The sequence below is a fragment of the Pongo abelii genome, chromosome 23 (assembly GCF_028885655.2).
Source record: "Pongo abelii isolate AG06213 chromosome 23, NHGRI_mPonAbe1-v2.0_pri, whole genome shotgun sequence".
Taxonomy (NCBI): Eukaryota; Metazoa; Chordata; class Mammalia; order Primates; family Hominidae; genus Pongo; species Pongo abelii.
Genome location: NC_085929.1, coordinates 36,911,927 through 36,929,848, shown reverse-complemented (window position 1 = coordinate 36,929,848; position 17,922 = coordinate 36,911,927).

The window sequence follows — 17,922 nt, the reverse complement described above, 5'->3', positions numbered from 1 at the left end:
TCCAGGGGCTGCCTCTGCATCGGAGATGTGACAGGCATCCCCACTACCCTGTAGCGCTGCGTGGCCACACTGTCTGCTCCTTCCCCAGATGCAGTGACATTTGGAGTGCCCAGAGGCACTTGGGCTTCCATGGCAGGCTGTGGCCAACCGGAGCTGGGAGGACCCTGTGCTAAATTTCACAAGGCCCACCGGTTGTCATGATGGGGGATTGTAATGCCTCACTTCAGCTTTGACATCCTCTGCCTTGACGCCTAAAAACCAGGGGTTCCTAGACTTGAACTCTGATTCTTGCCCATGTAACTACCTACAGCCAATTTTCCATCAACACAGCCTTGTCTGGTGTCCTTGCAGGTAGCAAGGATTGCTCTGCCCCATGCACAAGTGTTTCCTGAGACTCTGATGACAGGGCTGTGATCACAAATATGGGCTGGCTGGGGGGGGTGGCAAACAAAAATGGGATCAGGTGCAGGCACTAGTGACTGAATTGCAGTGAGCAGTGGTCACCTGCAGAGGTGAGAGCGGAATCTCCTACCAATTCAGGAGCGGAGGGGCACACTGGGAGCTCAGCAGGGACACATGTCCTCAGCAACCCCATTTCCAATTCTTTTTTTTTTTTTCTTTTCTTTTCTGAGATAGAGTCTCTGTTGCCTAGACTGGAGTACAGTGGTGTGATCTCAGCTCACTGCAAACTTCACCTCCCAGGTTCAAGCAACTCTCCCACCTCAGCCTCTCGAGTAGCTAGGACTACAAACATGTACCACCACACCTGGCTGATTTTTGTATTTTTAGTAGAGATGGTGTTTCACCATGTTGGCCAGGCTGGTCTCAAACCCCTGACCTCAAGTGATCTGCCCGGCTGAGCCTCCCAAAGTGCTGGGATTACAGGTATGAGCCACCATGCCTGGCCTCCATGTATAATTTTTAACACTGTCACGTTTTTACAAAACTGAAAAAAAAAGTCACCCAGAGAGGGGCAGTGGCTTGCCCAAAGTTTGTTTCTTCATTTATTCATTCACTGATATTAATTTAATTTAATTTAATTTTTTAAAAGTAGAGACAGGCCGGGCACGGTGGCTCACGCCTGTAATCCCAGCACTTTGGGAGGCCGAGGCGGGCAGATCACGAGGTCAGGAGATCGAGACCATCCTGGCTAACACAGTGAAACCCTGTCTCTACTAAAAATACAAAAAATTAGCTGGGCGTGATGGCGGGCACCTGTAGTCCCAGCTACTCTAGAGGCTGAGGCAGGAGAATGGCGTGAACCCGGGAGGCGGAGCTTGCAGTGAGCCGAGATCGCGCCACTGCACTCCAGCCTGGGCAACAGAGCGAGACGCCGTCTCAAAAAAAAAAAAAAATGTAGAGACAGAGGTCTTGCTATGTTGCCCAGGCTGGTCTTGAACTTCTAGGCTCAAGCCATCCTCCCTGCCTCAGCTTCCCAAAGTGCTGAGGTCACAGGTGTGAGCCACTGAGCCCAGCCTGCTTTTGGGTGTTTATTAAGTATCTGCCCAGCACCAGGCATGGCAGACTCTGGGGACACCGAGGACCCTGCGCTGACCCAACTGTGTTAACCAGAGGTTTGCGCTCATGGAGGGAGGGAGGTGGAAGTGACACCAGTGATCAGTTATCAAGTGGGTGCATTGTCACCATGCATGCTTGGTTGGGGGCAGGAGCCAAACTCTGGGGGAGCACCCAGCCAAGAAACCTGACAAGGGGTCACGTATGCTTTGTGCAAGGAGGAGGTGACCCTGAAGGGAGAGCTGTCGGATGTGCGGGATGACAGCAGGCGAGCCTTCCAGACAGGAACTGGGGGTGGGCGGCCAGTGGGGCAGGGGTGTCTGAGGCCAGAGGAAAGCTGGAAGGGCTCTCCCAGCCTGGGGCAACGCTGGTAACAACTCACTGGTATTTCCTGTTTCTTCATGGACAACTGTGTACACATTAAATAGTTATTAATAATTAATAAAACCATTTTATAATGCCAGTTACAAAACAGCCGTGTCGTTTGTCAGGACAGAATGGCAAAATCTTGGCAGGAGTCCACAGATCAAAACTCTCACTCAAAATGAGGCAATTGGAAATACCCAGGCCTCACCTGTCCAGATATTGGAGGTAGGACCTGCCCTTCCCAGCCCATCTCCTCACTGGAAGTCCCCACAGTCTTTGAGGAGAAGCAGGTGAGGAGGGCAGCAGGTCGAGGACCCATGGGCATTTTTTCCTTTTTTTTTTTTTTTTTTTTTTTTTTAGATAGGGTCTTACTCTGTTTCTCAGGCTGGAGTGCAGTGGCCCAGTCATAGATCACTGCAGCCTTGAACTCCGGCACAAACCATCCTTTTGCCTCAGCATCCTGAGTAGCTGGGACCACAGGTGTGCACCACTGCACCTGGCTAATTTTTTTTTTTTAGAAATGGGGTCTAGACTGGTCTCGAACTCCTGGCCTGAAGTGGTCCTCCCACCTTGGCCTCCCAAAGTGTTGGAATTACAGGCATGAGCCACCACCCCAGGCCCCAGTGTTGCGGGTGTTTCAATGGCTGTTGGAAAGGCTCACCTGCCCCAGCCCACCTCACCGCCCAAGGAGCCCAAGCCAGAGAGGACACCACTGTGAGAAAGTCTAGGCAGGTGCTCAGAGTAGGTCTTCACCAGAGCTTCATGGCACAGCACTCCACAGTTTGCACAGCCCCTTCACATTAAGTCCTGAAGCAGACAGAGATTATAGCCCCATTTTACAGGCCAGGAAACCGAAGCTCAGCAGGGGGCAGTGCCTTGGCCAAAGCCTCCGTGTCCAGTGAACCAGTACCCAGGTCAGCCGCCGCTGGTGCCCCCACCCTGCCGTGGGGGAGACGAGGGTTGATGGCGTGTGAGCCCCTGCAGGGAAGGCCAGTGTGGGGCAGGGGGCCACACAGTGGGACAAAGTGAGGTGCTGGGTTCCTGGGGTGGAGGGAAGGCCCAGGATTGGGAGAAAGCTGCTCAGACATTTGTGCATCTTGGTGGGAAGTGATGGTGCCAGCTCCACGCCCAAATACCGACTGTGTGCCAGGCCCAAGCTAAGGCAGGAAGCACCATCCCCAGCTTACAGATGAGGAAAGTGAGGCCCAGGGCAGGAAATGACTTATCACATCACACAACACAAAGTAGGAGAGGTAAGCCGTGAACCTGTGTCCATCTACCAGACAGCACACTTGGTGTGCGGGTAGGGAGGAGGCCCGGCCCAAACTGAGCGATGCTCGGGGGGGGGGGGGGGGGGGGTTCTGCTTTTAACCACCAGGGGGCAGTGTTGGGCCAGCCACACCCCTGTCCACCAGGAGCGTGAACTGGGGCGGCCCTTAGCATGGGCTCATTGGAAGGTTACTTTCCAGGCCGGTTGAAGCCAAGTTCACCAGGCCCAGGCTGTTCATGGGGCCTCCTGGAGTGGCAGAAAAAGGCAATCTGACCTCGTTTTAGATCCTGGGTCTGTCACTTGCAGGCTCCGTTTTGTTGTTGTTGTTGTTGTTGTTGTTTGAGACAGGGTCTCACTCTGTTGCCCAGGCTGGAGTGCAGTGGTACAATCATCACTGTAGCCTCGACCTCCTGGGCTTGGGTGATCCTTCCACCTCACCTCCAGAGTAGCAGGGACTACAGGTGTATACCACCATGTTTGGCTAATTTTTTATTTTTTGTAGAGATAGCGTTTTGTTATGAAGCCCAGGCTGGTCTTGAACTCCTGGACTCAAGCAATCCTCCCACTTTGGCCTCCCAGAGTGCCGGGGTTACAGGCGTGAGCCACCGTACCCTCTCTGTGCCCATTTCTACCCACTCCTGTCCAGATTCCACAGGGCAGCCAGAATAAAATCTTTCTGAAATGCAAATCTGATCACATCATTCTCTGCATAAGCCCTTCTCTAGTGCCCCACGTACCCCTCGGTAAAATCAGCCTCAGTGGTAGCTTGCAAGGCCCTCTGCAACCTGGCCACTGCACCTCAGTTCCAGACACATCCTATGACTTAAATTCACCAATTCATCAAGCTCGTTCCTGCCCCTCTGCCTTTGCTCATGCTGTACCTTCAGCCTAGTACTCCCTCTCCAACCTTGTTAAATGCATGCTCAAGGGCACTGAAACCCTGTCTTGAAAGGCCTTCCCTAGGCCACACCGCCACCCAGGCCCTATCAGTTAGGGTCCCTTCTCCACACTCACAGAGCAACTGGTCCAGTACTGGTCACATGACAGAGTCATCATCTGCCTCCTGTCTGTCTCCTATTCACCCTCAGCAGTGAGCCTCAGCTGCACTTCCCAGAGATTCCAAAAAAAAAAACAAAACAAAACCAGATACCATTTACTAAGTACCTGCAGAAGCTTGCGGCTCTATTTATGACACTTTGTTTAATCTTCATGGCAGCCTTATAAAATAAACATAGTTAGACTGAGCGTGGTGGCTCACGCCTGTAATCCCGGCACTTTGGGAGGCCAAGGCGGGCAGATCACGAGGTCAGGAGATCGAGACCATCCCAGCTAACACAGTGAAATCCCGTCTCTACTAAGAATACAAAAAATTAGCCTGGCGTGGTGGCACATGCCTGTAGTTCCAGCTACTCAGGAGGCTAAGGCAGGAGAATCGCTTGAACCCGGGAGGTGGAGGTTGCAGTGATCCGAGATCGCGCCACTGCACTCCAGCCTGGCGACAGAGTGAGGCTCTGTCTTAAAATAAAATAAAATAATAAAATAAACATAGTTATTCCTGTTTTACAGGAGAGGAAAGTAAGGCTCAGAAACAGAGTCATTTGCTCAGTGGTGGCACCAGGATTGGAACTCAGGATGTCTGACTCCAGAGACTCCATGTGCCTTCCTGGACCATTTACCACCAGAGCCATGTGCTTCCCTGGACCGTCCACACCCAGGTTGGGTCATATCAAGAGCACTGCCAAAGGGCAGAGTCTGGCAGCACGACCCAGTACTTCAGGGAGACCCAAGAAGAGGGTAGGGCAGGGTAGCCACAGAACAGGGGAGAAGGAACAGGAAAGAATGGGCTCACCTAGCTGTGTCCTAGTCGTGGAGCTGAAAGCAGGCTGGGTGACTAGCTTCGTAATAGCGGTAAAGGCCTACACTATTGATCACTTACCATGTGCTAGGCAGTAGGTGAGGTACCTTATTGGTCTCTTCTACACTGGCCATCTCAGTACCCTGTAAGAAGGGGATGTTACCAGCCTCAATTTCCTTGTGAGACTCAAGATCACACAACACATTAGAGGTGAAGTTAAGATTCAAATCCAGATAGCCAGGCCCATGTTTCAGCAGTATCCATTTCTGAACTATTTGCAGATTATTTGCCCGGGGTTGGGAGAGGAATGACAACTGCTTCAGCTCTTTTGTTGGTAATCACCCTCAGACCCAGTTCCTCTCCCCAGTAGGCTTAGGCACTACAGGCTTTCCATAAATGCCAATGAAAACAGAGACCAGTTTGGCATGAAGAATTTGGGACACTTGATGCCCTTTGGGTGACCCCAGGCATTGTGGGAAGAGATGTGCCAACTCCAACCCTAGACAACATACAAATTAAGGCCTCTTTCACTTTATAGAATCATTCACTATCCTCCTCCATGTTCCTGTAACCATAGCAACCCGTTCCTATAATAAATAGCAAGGGTGTTGTATGAAAGAGGAAAGGGAAATGCCTATGAACTTGACCAGGAGCTGTGTTCCCAATTCAGAGGTCTCTGGAGTCTTCTCCAGGGAGTCTTGACTTCTTGGTGGCCATTGCATAGTACAGACAGCAGCAGCAGCAGTATCATCAACATTGTCATCATGATCATACTTAATTTTAATTTCTGAGAGAAGAAGGGAGATTAAACTAAGCAATAAAGAATCCATATCACGGCCAGGCACGGTGGCTCACGCCTGTAATCCTAGCACTTTGGGAGGCCGAGGCAGGCAGATTGCTTGAGCTCAGGAGTTTGAGACCATCCTGGGCAACATGGTGACACCATGCACCACCACTCCCAGCTAATTTATTTTTGTATTTTTAGTAGAGACAGGGTTTCACCATGTTGGTCAGGCTGGTCTCGAACTCCTGACCTCAAGTGATCCACCCACTTCGGCCTCCCAAAGTGCTGGGATTACAGGTGTGAGCTACTGCACCTGGTCCAATAGGTAGACATTTTTAAAGTTTGACTAGACATTTCTCCATAGACAATATACAAATGGCCAATAAGCACATGAAAAGATGCTCAATTGCATAGTCGTTGGAGAAATGCAATTCAAAACCACAATGAGGTACCACTTGACAGCCACTACAATGGCTATGATAAAAAAAAAAAGAAAGCAAATGGAAAATAACAAAAGATGTGAACGATGTTGACAAGGATGTGAAGAAATTGCGGCCCTCATACACTGCTAGTGGGAATGTAAAATAGCGTAGCCACATTGGAAAACAGAAAGGCAGTTCCTCAAAAGTTAAATATAGAATTACTATACAAGCCAGCAATTCCACTCCTAAGGTTATACCCAAAAGAAGTGAAAACATATGTTCCCACAAAAACTGATACAAAACATATTCATACCAACATTATTCATAATAGCCAAAAAAGTGGAAATAACCCAAATGTCCATCAACTGATGAACAGATAAACAAAACATGGTCTATTCATAGAATAGAAGATTATTCAGCCATGTAAAGGAATGAAACACTGATCCATGCTATGGCATGGATGAACCTTGAAGACATTATGCTAAGCGAAAGAAGCCAGACACAAAAGACCACGTACTATATGATTCCATTCATATGAAATATCCAGAATATGGACATCTATAGAGATAGAAAATAGATTCCTGGCTGCCAGGGGCTGGAACAGAGCAGGAAATAGGAAATGAATGCTGCTGAGTACAGAATTATTTGAGGGTGAGGTGATGCAAATGTTCTGCAATTAGATAGTGGTGATAGTTGCAAAACCTTGTGAATATATTAAGTACCACTGAATTGTACACTTTGGGAATGATTGCTCTGACTCACCGCAGGCTGTTCACCCTCTCCGGATGGCGGTACCACTGCCTCCACCCTCCTGCTCCTGCTGCTGCTGCTTTTTGCAGGCACCCCCACCACCCCTGAGTCGATCCAAGAAACTGAGTTCATCAACCCAGGACCACCTAGGGGCCAAACTTCTCCAGATGCCTACTGGAAGACTCTGGATGTGGGTGTGTGGGGCAGGAACCTGATGACTCTGAGCTGCCCTGAAGTGATCCAACCCTTGGTGCTTCTAGATAACCACATCCCTGAGAGGGCAGGGCCTGGGAACCTGGTCCCACTGAAATCAAGGAACTGGAGGAGAACGAGGTCAGCCCCAGGAGGATCTCACCCTCTGCGGGGGACCAGGATGTGTCCAATAAGGCACCCATGTCCAACACTGCCCAGGGCAGCAACATCTTTGAGAGAATGGAGGTCGTGGCAGTCCTGATTATGGACAGCATCGTGGGCATCCTCTCTGCTGTTTTCCTGATCCTGCCTCCGGTGAACCATATGAAGAAGGATGAAGGCAGAAACGACCTGAGCAGGAAGCCCATCTATGAAAAAGCCCCTAGCAATGAATTATTACGCTTCTTCTATGAGCACTGGTTTGGACTTTAGGGGATAGGGAAGTTGGAGGATTTTGAAGAGTGGCCATTAGGATGCGGGAGGACAACCTAATAGTGTCTTGTTAGTATCTCCAGTTCTGGTTACCTTTATATATATTTTTTATTATTATTATTTTTAAGACAGGGTCTTGCCTTGTTGCCCAGGCTGGAGTGCAGTGGAGTAATCTTGGCTAACTGCAACCTCCACCTCCCCGATTCAAGCAATTCTCCTGCCTCAACCTCCCGAGTAGCTAGGCCACAGGTGTGCACCACCACACCTGGCTAATTTTTGTATTTTTAGTAGAGACGGGGTTTTGCCATGATGGCCAGGCTGGTCTTGAACTCCTGGCCTCAAGTGATCCACCCACCTGGGCCTCCCAAATCAATGTGATTACAGGCGTGAGCCACCACGCCCAGCCTTCTGGTTACCTTTAAGTGTCTGGAGAAACATTGTCTTCTACTGTTCTGCCTGGATCTTCTTGGTTGTTGTTGTTATTGTTGTTTTGTGTGTTCTTTATTTTTATTTTTATTGAGACACAATCTCCCTCTGATGTGCAGTGGCAGGATAAGGGCTCACTGCAGTCTCAACCTGGAATCAAGAATCAAGCAATCCTCCTGCCTCAGCCCCTCAAGTAGCTGGGACTACAGGCATGCACCACCACACCAGCTAATATATATATATATATATATATATATATATATATATATATATATTTTTTTTTTTTTTTTTTTAAATTTTTGTACAAATGGGGTTTCACCATGTTGGCCAGGCTGGTCTCGAACTCCTGGACTCAAGTAATCCATCTGCCTCGGCCTCCCAAAGTGCTAGGATTACAGGCATGAGCCACTGTGCCTGGCTTGCCTGGCTCTTCTTGATTTCTTGGGCATCAGTTGCTCTGGCAGAAAAATGGAATTAAACTTGGCCTTTCTGAAGGCAAGCGTGGAATTGGATTATTTCTTTAACTTCCAGTTTAGAATCCAGGTCCAGCTTCAAACCAATACTGAACATGCCTCATCCAGAGCCCCTTTGAAGTCAGGGAGGAAGTGGTGTTGGGAGTCCTGGCTGAGGATGTGCTGCTCCCATCAGCCGGGACTCACAACACCACTATCTAATTGCCGAACATTTTTATCACTCCGCCCCCGACATAATCTGCTCTCACAGGCTCACACTCTGGCAGGAATAGGGAGAAGTAGTTAGAACCATCTGCACCTTGAGATGTGTCTGTAAATGAGTACTTAGCATCATGCTACGGGAGTCTTCATAGTATATGGTATACCTTGGCCCATTCTAGGCTCCTTCAAGTGCCTTTTGGAAATCAACCTTTTTGTCTGGGGAGGGAGGGTGAGAAAAAGAACCAAAAGTTCATGTTGAAGTGGATTTGTGGAATATTTGCAAATCTACTTTTATTTTATTTTTTTTTTGAGACAGGGTCTCGCTCTGTTGCCGAGGCTGGAGTACAGTGGTGCAATCACAGCTCACTATAGCCTCGACCTTCAGGGCTCAAGTGATCCACTCACCTCAACCTCCAGAGTAGCTGGGACTACAGGCACATGCCACTGCACCTGGCTAATTTTTATTTTATGTATTTTTTTTAGAGATAGGGTGTCATTATGTTTCCCAGGCTGGTCTCGAACTCCTGAGCTCAAGCGATCCTTCTGCCTCAGCCCCCCAAAATGCTGTCCTGCCTGGATCTTCTTGGTTGTGAATATGGAGGATTTTATTATAGGCATGAGCCAACACGCCCATCCATAAATCTATATTTAGTGAATTTTTTGAATGGTTCATTCCTTTGTGCAGTGTCTCTGCCTGAGCAAGACTTTGAGAATCCAAGATGTTCTTCATTCTCTTGTACATTTCCACAGCACCTGCTAAGTTTGTATTTAATGTTTTTTTTTTTTAATTTTGCTTTGTTTGTTTCTTGAAAATAAGATAAAAGCAGAGGAGATACTCCTTTTTTTGAGACAGGGTCTCACTCTGTTGCCCAGGCTGGAGTGCAGTGGTGTGATCATAGCTCACTGCAACCTTGACCTCCCAGGCTCAAGCTGAAACAAGATAGTCCCCCTGACCCCTTTGAGGGACTCAAGAAGGGGTTGGCTGGTTTACTTAGCCTGCAGCTCTCAACCCCTCATGGTGGGGGAGCACACAGGTGAGTGGGTGCAAGGGCTGGGATGAATGCTTCTGGGCACCAGAAGTAGAACTCTGTGCAGCTCCATAGCAGCATCTAGCAGGGGCACCTGTGACCTCAAGAGCCTCAGAGGACATATGTTACAGTGTGCCCTTTTAGCTTTGCCACCCAGGGATGGCTTAAATGTTTACCAGCTCAGTGGATGGTGAGGGTGACAGCCTTTTGCACCTGCCCTCTTGGTACCTGAGTTCTTGTCCAGCATCCAGGAAGATTCAGATCACACAAATGAATTGAAGGGTGGTGAATATGGAGGATTTTATTGAGCAGTGGAAGTGGCTCTCAGCAGGATGGGGAGCTGGAACAGGGATGGAGCGGGAAGGCAGTCTTCTCCTGGAGTTCAGCTGTCCCTGGTGGAACTCTTCTCCGAAGTCTCGCTGTCAAGCCATCCCTCTGAAGTCAAACTGCTTCTCTCCGACACCTGGCTACTGCTTCTCTTTTCTCCTTCTCTGCTGCTCCACTCCGCCACTGTGCCACCCCTCTGCCAATGGAGCCTGGGGTTTTTATGGGTAAAAGATGGGGGCTGGGGGCAGGTCAGAAAGCAACATTCAAGCTGGAAAACAGAGACAAAGTGAGAACACGTTGTGCCGTTGTCCAAGGCTTGAGGGTGTGGGCCTCTCCAGGGAACTTGCCCTTTTCTGCCTAGCATTTCCCTGCCTCCTGTCCACATCAACGCAATCCTCCCACCTCAGCCTTCCAAGTAGCTGAAACTACAAGCACACATCACTACGACCAGCTAATTTTTTGTATTTTTTGTAGAGATGGGATTTTACCATGTCGCCCAGGCTGGTCTCAAACTCCTGGGCTTAAGCTATCCATATACCTCGATGTCCTAAAGTGCTGGGATTACACGGGTGATCCCGGCCAGTTATTTATTTATTTATTATTATTTTTTGGAGATGGGATCTCACCCTGTAACCTAGGCTGGAGTGCAGTGACACAATCATAGCTCACTGCAGCCTTGAACTCATGGACTCAAACGATCTTCCCACTTCAGCCTCTTGAGTCTCTGGGACTACAGCCATTGCACTCAGCTCAGAGAGAGGATTTTCATTAATTTAAAATAAAAAGTTATTTATAGCTTCAGACAAGGCCTCTTTTCCCATTCTTCCCCCTTTCCTCTCTTTCGTTAAGCCCCTTCCCTATTTTTTTTTTTTTAATTTCAATAGGTTTTTGGAGAACAGATGATGTGTCGTTACATGGATAAGTTCTTTAATGGTGATTTCTGAGATTTTGGTGCACCCGTCACCAGAGCAGTGTACACCATACCCAGTGTGTAGTCTTTATCCCTCACCCCTCCAACCCTTTCCTCCCAGTTCCCAAAGTACATTCTATCACTCTTACTCCTTTGCATTTTCATAGCTTAGCTTCCATTCTTTTCTTTTTTTTTTGATATTTCACACTCCGCTGCTCATGACTTTGGTCTGTTCTGAATCTGCCTCCTCTAAGAAGTAGTTTTTGCTGAGCAGATCCCAAAATATAATGAAGAGAACAGTGGGATATTTGTGTCTGTGTTCTTGTAATATATTATTATTCCTTGGTTCTAGAAAAATGGATAAATATTTTTTTCAGGAAATAAAGTGCTATTTCTAGTTTGATGTTGACTGGGTGCTTGAGTGAGCAAATTTTCTTTCTTTTTTGTTTTTTTTTTTTTTTTGAGACAGAGTCTCACTCTGTTGCCCAGGCTGGAGTACAATGGCGTGATCTCGGCTCACTGCAACCTCTGCTTCCTGGGTTCAAGCAAGTCTCCTGCCTCAGCCTCCCAAGTAGCTGAGATTACAGGCGCTTGACACCATACCCGGCTAATTTTTTGTATTTTTAGTAGAGACGAGGTTTCGCCATGTTGGCCAGGCTGGTCTCAAACTCCTGGCCTCAAGTGATCCACCTACCTTGGCCTCCCAAAGTGCTGGGGTTACAGGTGTGAGCCACCACGCCCGGACTTTTTTTTTTTTTTTTTTTTTTGAGACAGAATCTCCAGCTGTCACCCAGGCTGGAGTGCAGTGGTGTGATCTCGGCTCACTGCAACCTCTGCCTCCCAGGTTCAAGTGACTCTCCCTCCTCAGCTTCCCAAGTAGCTGGGATTACAGGCGTGTGCCATCACGCCCAGCTAATTTTTGTATTTTTAGTAGAGACGGTATGTTTAGTATTTTTAGTTGGCCAGGATGGTCTCAAACTCCCGACTTCAGGTGATCCACCCACCTCAGCCTCCCAAAGTGCTGGGATTACGGGATTACAGGATTACAGGGGTAAACCACCGCACCCGGCTGAGTGAGCGAATTTTTGTGTGGCTGGGTGCATTTTGACCTCTTTTCTTGCCCATTCCTGGTGCCTTTTTTTTTTTTTTTTTTTTTTTTTGAGACAGAGTCTCGCTCTGTCACCCAGGCTGGAGTGCAGTGGTGTAATCTCAGCTCACCTACTGTGTTCAAGCAATTCTCGTGCCTCGGCCTCCTGAGTAACTGGGACTACAGGCACCCACCACCATGCCCAGCTAATTTTTGCATTTTTTGTAGAGATGGGGGAAGGGTCTCACCGTGTTGGCCAGGCTGGTCTTGAACTCCTGACCTCAAATGATCCACCTGCCTTGGCCTCTGAAAGTGCTGAGATTACAGGCATGAGCCACCACACCCGGCCCCTGGTGCCTTTTCACTGGGCTGGAATAGCTGAGGTAGCCCGTTCTACCCTCTTTCTGCCTTCTGCCTGGGACCCAGCTGGCGTTCTTTGGTTTTTCTCTAAGCTCTAGGCCTGTGTTATCCAACACAGTAACCACGTGTGGCTGTTTAAATTTAAGTCAACTAAAATCACATAAAGTTAATTCATTCCTCATGTGCTGGAACTGAACTGGAGTCTGCTCACCTGGCACAGTAAGACCAGATATCCATTCTGAGATTTTTGCAGCAATAGAAAGGAAAGTGTTTATTTGCAGGGCACCCAGCAAAGAGGACCAGGCAGCTAAGGCTTAAACTCTGACCTCCCCGATGGTTTGCAGGTAAGGGTTTTTAAAGGCAGGGGTAAATTTCAGGAGAGCAGAAGTTATAGGCAAAATCGTTGCATGGAGGTTACACATTGGTCTTGGCCTGAAACAGTGGGATATCACGCAGCTGGGGCTTACAGGTCATAGGTAGAGTCAATGTTTTCTGATTTGCAATTGGTTAAAGTAAAGAAGGTTTGTTTAAAAATCTGGGGTCAGCAGAAAAGAAGGTTAGCTTGGACTGGTGGGTGTGACTTTTCAGGAAGAAATTTACAACAAAGAGTTCAGTCTTCACCGGATCCTTTTGGGGAGGGGTCCAGGTTTCTGAAAAACCACTCAGAAACATATGCTAAGATGTTGTATTTAGTTTCTATAGAGGGACCAAACCTCTGACTCTGACTTCCTTGGCTATTGTTTCAGGCTACTATTACCTTCTTGGTTATCAAGTTGCTTGTTTACTTCCCGTGGCTAGGTAGGGGGCTTGGAATTTCCCTGGAAGGAACTCAGGGTTTTCCTTTATTTCCATACTTGTGGGGAGCCCAGCAGGCCCCTAAGAGAGATCCCTGCTCCATCTAACTCAGTTGCACTAACCACACTGCAAGGGCTCACTCGGTCACCGTACGTGGCTCGTGGCTACCGTGCTGACCACACAGAGAGCGCATTTCCATCTGTTGCACAGCACCGTTCTAGAGAATGCAACTGGCTTCACAAGTCACAGCCTCAGCTGTGCTGGGATGACCCTTCTCTCCCTGGACAAGGGGAGGGGAGATTGGGAAGGGCTGATGAGGTTCCAGCTGGGGCTTGTTATCTGGGACCCTGCTTCTCCAGAGAGGAGGGGCCTGGTTGGGCTGGTGGGTGTGACTCCTTCTAAGCCCTTCAGGAAGAAATTTACAACAGAGAGTTCAGTCTTCAGCGGATCCTTTTGGGGAGGGGTCCAGGTTTCTGAAAAACGACTTGGAAATTTATGCTAAGATGTTGTCTTTAGTTTCCATAGAGGAACTAAACATCTGACTAACTTCCTTGGCTATTGTTTTAGGCTACTATTACCTGAGCCTGGCTCAGCCTGGGTGGGCGGTGCCTCCTCCTGACCCCACTGGCTGGGGTGACAGGAATGACCCCCCTTTGCTGCACCCAGTGGCTATTAGCTCCCATCACCACCCCAACCCAGGGTCCCCACTGGAGGGGTTCTCTTCTACCCCGGGTGACCTTTTCCTCAGGCGGTGTTGGAGTGAGCCCCTCTCTGTAGCTGTCTCTCACACTCTTGCCTGTTACTGATTTTTTTTTAATAAAAAGGTAATAAAACTTGATACCTTCTATTTTTAAAAACAATGAATTTGTGATATATGAATTATATCACACTTAAATTTTTTTTTATTTATTAAAGGAGATTAAACTGCCCAAAGAAAGATAGAAAGTGGACTGTCCCAGGTGCCACTGAGAGCGCCACTGGGGTCTGGAGACGTGCGCCCCAATCCCTTTCCATCTCCCCGCAACCCTTTTATTTTTTTAAAGGATAAGGTTTCACTCTGTTGCCCAGGCTGGAGTGCAATGGCCCTATCAAAGCTCATTGCAGCCTCAAACTCCTGGGCCCAAGGGATCCTCCTGCCTCAGCCTCCCAAGTAACTGGGACTACAGGCGTACGCCATCATGCCCAGCTAATTTTTAAATTTTTTGAAGAGACAGGGTCTCACCATGTTGCCAGGCTGATCTCAAACTCCTGGCCTCCAGCAATCTTCCCACATCAGCCTCCCAAAGCACTGGGATTATAGGTGTGAGCCTCGGCACCTGGCTTCCATCTCCCCTTTTCAGGCCACCCACTTCACATCTGTGTGGTCTAAATGCCCCCTACTCACCTCCTCCCAGTGATGCCTGCCCTATGTCGAGGCTCCTGTACCCCCGGGAGGGGCCCCTTTAGACCTACCCAACTGCTTCTGGCAAGATCCATCCTGGGAGGGGAGGGTGATCAGGAATGTGCCAGGGATGGACTGAAAGGGGCGGCTCTTTCAGATTTCCTAGTAACCGGCTGGAAGGAGAGGTTCCACGGTGGGGTGCAAGCAGTTCTATCTACCCACCTGTGGTTGTTTGTTTAAGTTGTGGTTGTTGCCATGGTCCCCTGAGAGCTTGGTAAATGAGGAGCCAAACACACATGGGACCTTACCTGGAGACAGTGTGCTCTGGGATTTAGGGGGCAGGCTGGGGGGCTCTCTTTCCCCAAGGCCTTTGTTTCAAGGCAGGCAAAATTAACCCTTCTGGCCCCAAGACACCCTGCAGCCCGAATCCAGGTTGAATCCAAGTAGATCCAGGCTTCCACACAATGATGATTTAAAGCATTTATTGAGCACTTACTATATTCTGGGCACAAAATTAAGCCCTCCAGGGGAAAGCAGGATGGGCTGTGTAATCCAGAGTCAGATAGGTTTGGGTTCAAGTTCTGGCTCCTCATTTACTGGCTGTGTGACCTCAGAAAAGTTTCTTGATCTCTCTGAACTTCTATTTCTTTAGCTGTAAAATGGGAATACCCATACCTGCTTCTGAATGATTTGATAATGATATAAAGCTCCCAGCACAGAGGGTATGCTCACCAATGGGAGACTGTGAGCTCTATGCAAGCTGGGTCCTAATCTGTCTTGTTTGCTGTAATCTACCCACCACCCCCTCCACATGCTTCTCACTTTCCCACCTCCACACCTTTGCCCATGCCATCCCCTCCACTTGGGATGCCCTTTATTCTGCTCTCCATAAATCAAAATCCTTCCTTTCTTCAAGGCCTGGCTCAGATGCCAACTGCATCACATATAGGTGACTTTCATGCTTAGGCTCTCTCCCTAACTAAGGTGGAAGCTCCTAGAGCCAAGACTATGGGATAGCATAACAGCACAACGGCAGAGTGGTTAATTGCATGGGTTTACCCCTGGATAAGTTACTTAACTTCTCTATACCTCAGTTTGCTTATCTGCATAATGGGCTTAATAGTACCTACCCAACACCACAGGTATGTTCTGAGGTTTAAATGAGGTAATGCACTGCTTTTTTCTTTTTTGAGATGGAGTCTCACTCTGTCCCCCAAGCTGGAGTGCAGTGGCATGATCTCGGCTCACTGCAACCTCCGCCTCCCAGGTTCAAGCTATTCTCCTGCCTCAGCCTCCTGAGTAACTGGGATTACAGGCACCTGCCATCACGCCCGGCTAATTTTTGTATTTTCAGTAGACAGGGTTTTGCCATGTTGGCTAGGCCAGTCTGGAACTCCTGACCTCAGGTGATCCGCCTGCCTCGGCCTCCCAAAGTGCTGGGTTTACACGTGTGAGCCACCGCACCAGGCCAAAATGAGGTAATGCATGTAATGAGACCCCATCTCTACAAAAAATATAAGAAATTAGCAGGGCGTGGTGGAATGTGCCTGCAGTCCAGGCTTCTTAGGGGGCTGAAGTGGGGAGGATTGATTGAGCCTGGGGAGGTCGAGGCTGTAGTGAGCCAAGATCATGCCACTGCACTCCAGCCTGGACAAGAGAGTGAGACCCTGTCTCAAAAATGAAACGAAACAAAATGAAATGAAATGAAATGATGAAATGAAATGAAAGTCCACCTGCACCATCCAATATGGTAGCCACTAGCCAGACTGAACAATTTAAAGTAAAATGTATCAAAATCCAATTCAATTAAAACTTCAGTTCCTCAGTCACGCTAACCATATTTCACATGTAACTAGTGGCTACCAGATATGTCTGACAGGACACCCCAGACAGAAAATGTCTACCATCACAGGAAGTTCTATGGAGTGGCACTGTAGCTGATGAGGATTTGTGAACATAGCAAGGTACTTGACAAATCTGTAGTCTGGGTGGGGAAAAGAGCTAGTGTGAAGGCTCACAACTCCTGAGGAGACCCCCAACCCTCCCTCCTGGCTCTCCTTCACAGTCTCTGATGCCCCCAGGAGTAACTAGCACACCTCACATTATAGGGATTAGGGTGAGAAAGGAGACTGGTGAGAAATGGGCAGGATTAGTGTCTCGGGAGAGGGCAGTGGAGGAACCCAATCTCTGTACATTACTGGCCTGGCAGGAAGTGGGTGTAGACAGCAGCTGGGGCTTTGCAGAAATTGAGGCTGGAATGTGAAATGGGGCAGGTCTGGGGTGTGGAGAGTTACCTAACTGTTCCTGAGTACATGCCACGGGCTCCCCAGGCAGAGGGAAATGGCCAGCGTTAGCCCTGCCTTCTCCTAATGGATTCAACTCTGTCAGGCGCCCAGAGCAAGGAAGATGTCCCTGAGAAGACGTCTGATACTGACCAACATCTACTAGCCTAAAGAGACCCTGGGTTAGCCCAGAATAGAGGCCCACTGTAGCTCAGGGGTGGGTACCCAGGATGCCCCAGGAGTAGGGGACCTAGAAAAGTCCTAGGCAGAATGGTGTGGGCTAGCCCAGCTGCTGGGGCTGGGGCTAGCCCAGGGTTGGTTTCAGCCCATGCAGACCCCCTCAAGGCTGAGATGTGGCCATGTGGCCATATGGCCATGCTGCAGCCTCAAACTGATGGTTTCTTCAGAGACAGTCATGGATAACAGGGTCTCTCCCTTCCTGGAGCTGAAGCTTACAGCTCCAGGGGGGACCAGGAGAGCTGAAGGAGAGTATCCCTCAGATGCACACAACCCTTGACAGTCCCAATGTCTCATTAGATCTTCCCTCCAACCACATAAGGAGGTCAGGGCAAGCATTAACAGCCCCATTTTATAAATGAAGCAAGTGACATTCAAAAGATGCCATCTGTCCTCTTTTTGACTGTGGACACTAAAGAAGGACCTGGGCCTCCCAACCCCAACAAAGTGAATGAACTGTTTACTACACTGACCAAGCATCAGAATCCTACCCTGTGAGAGCTGGGTAGAGGGGGATGATCTTTGCAGAATCCTAAGTGTGGGAAGACTGGGGCTCAGGGAGAAAGGGTACCCACAAGGAGCGGTCCTCATTCTCCTGAAACTCCCCCTTCTCCAGGGCAGTGGTCACTGGAGGCCTGGGAGGGTCAGCGGGTTGTACAGGCACTCACCCTGGGCTCCAAGGTCACGGGAGGCCAGCCTCCCTTCCTCCCAGCTGCCTCCTCCTGGCAGGGGACCTCTGGTACACGCTCCATGCCTACCTGCACCCCCAGATCTGTCCCCAAGCCAAGCACGGGACCTCACTTAATCCCAATTATGTAATGTGCAATTT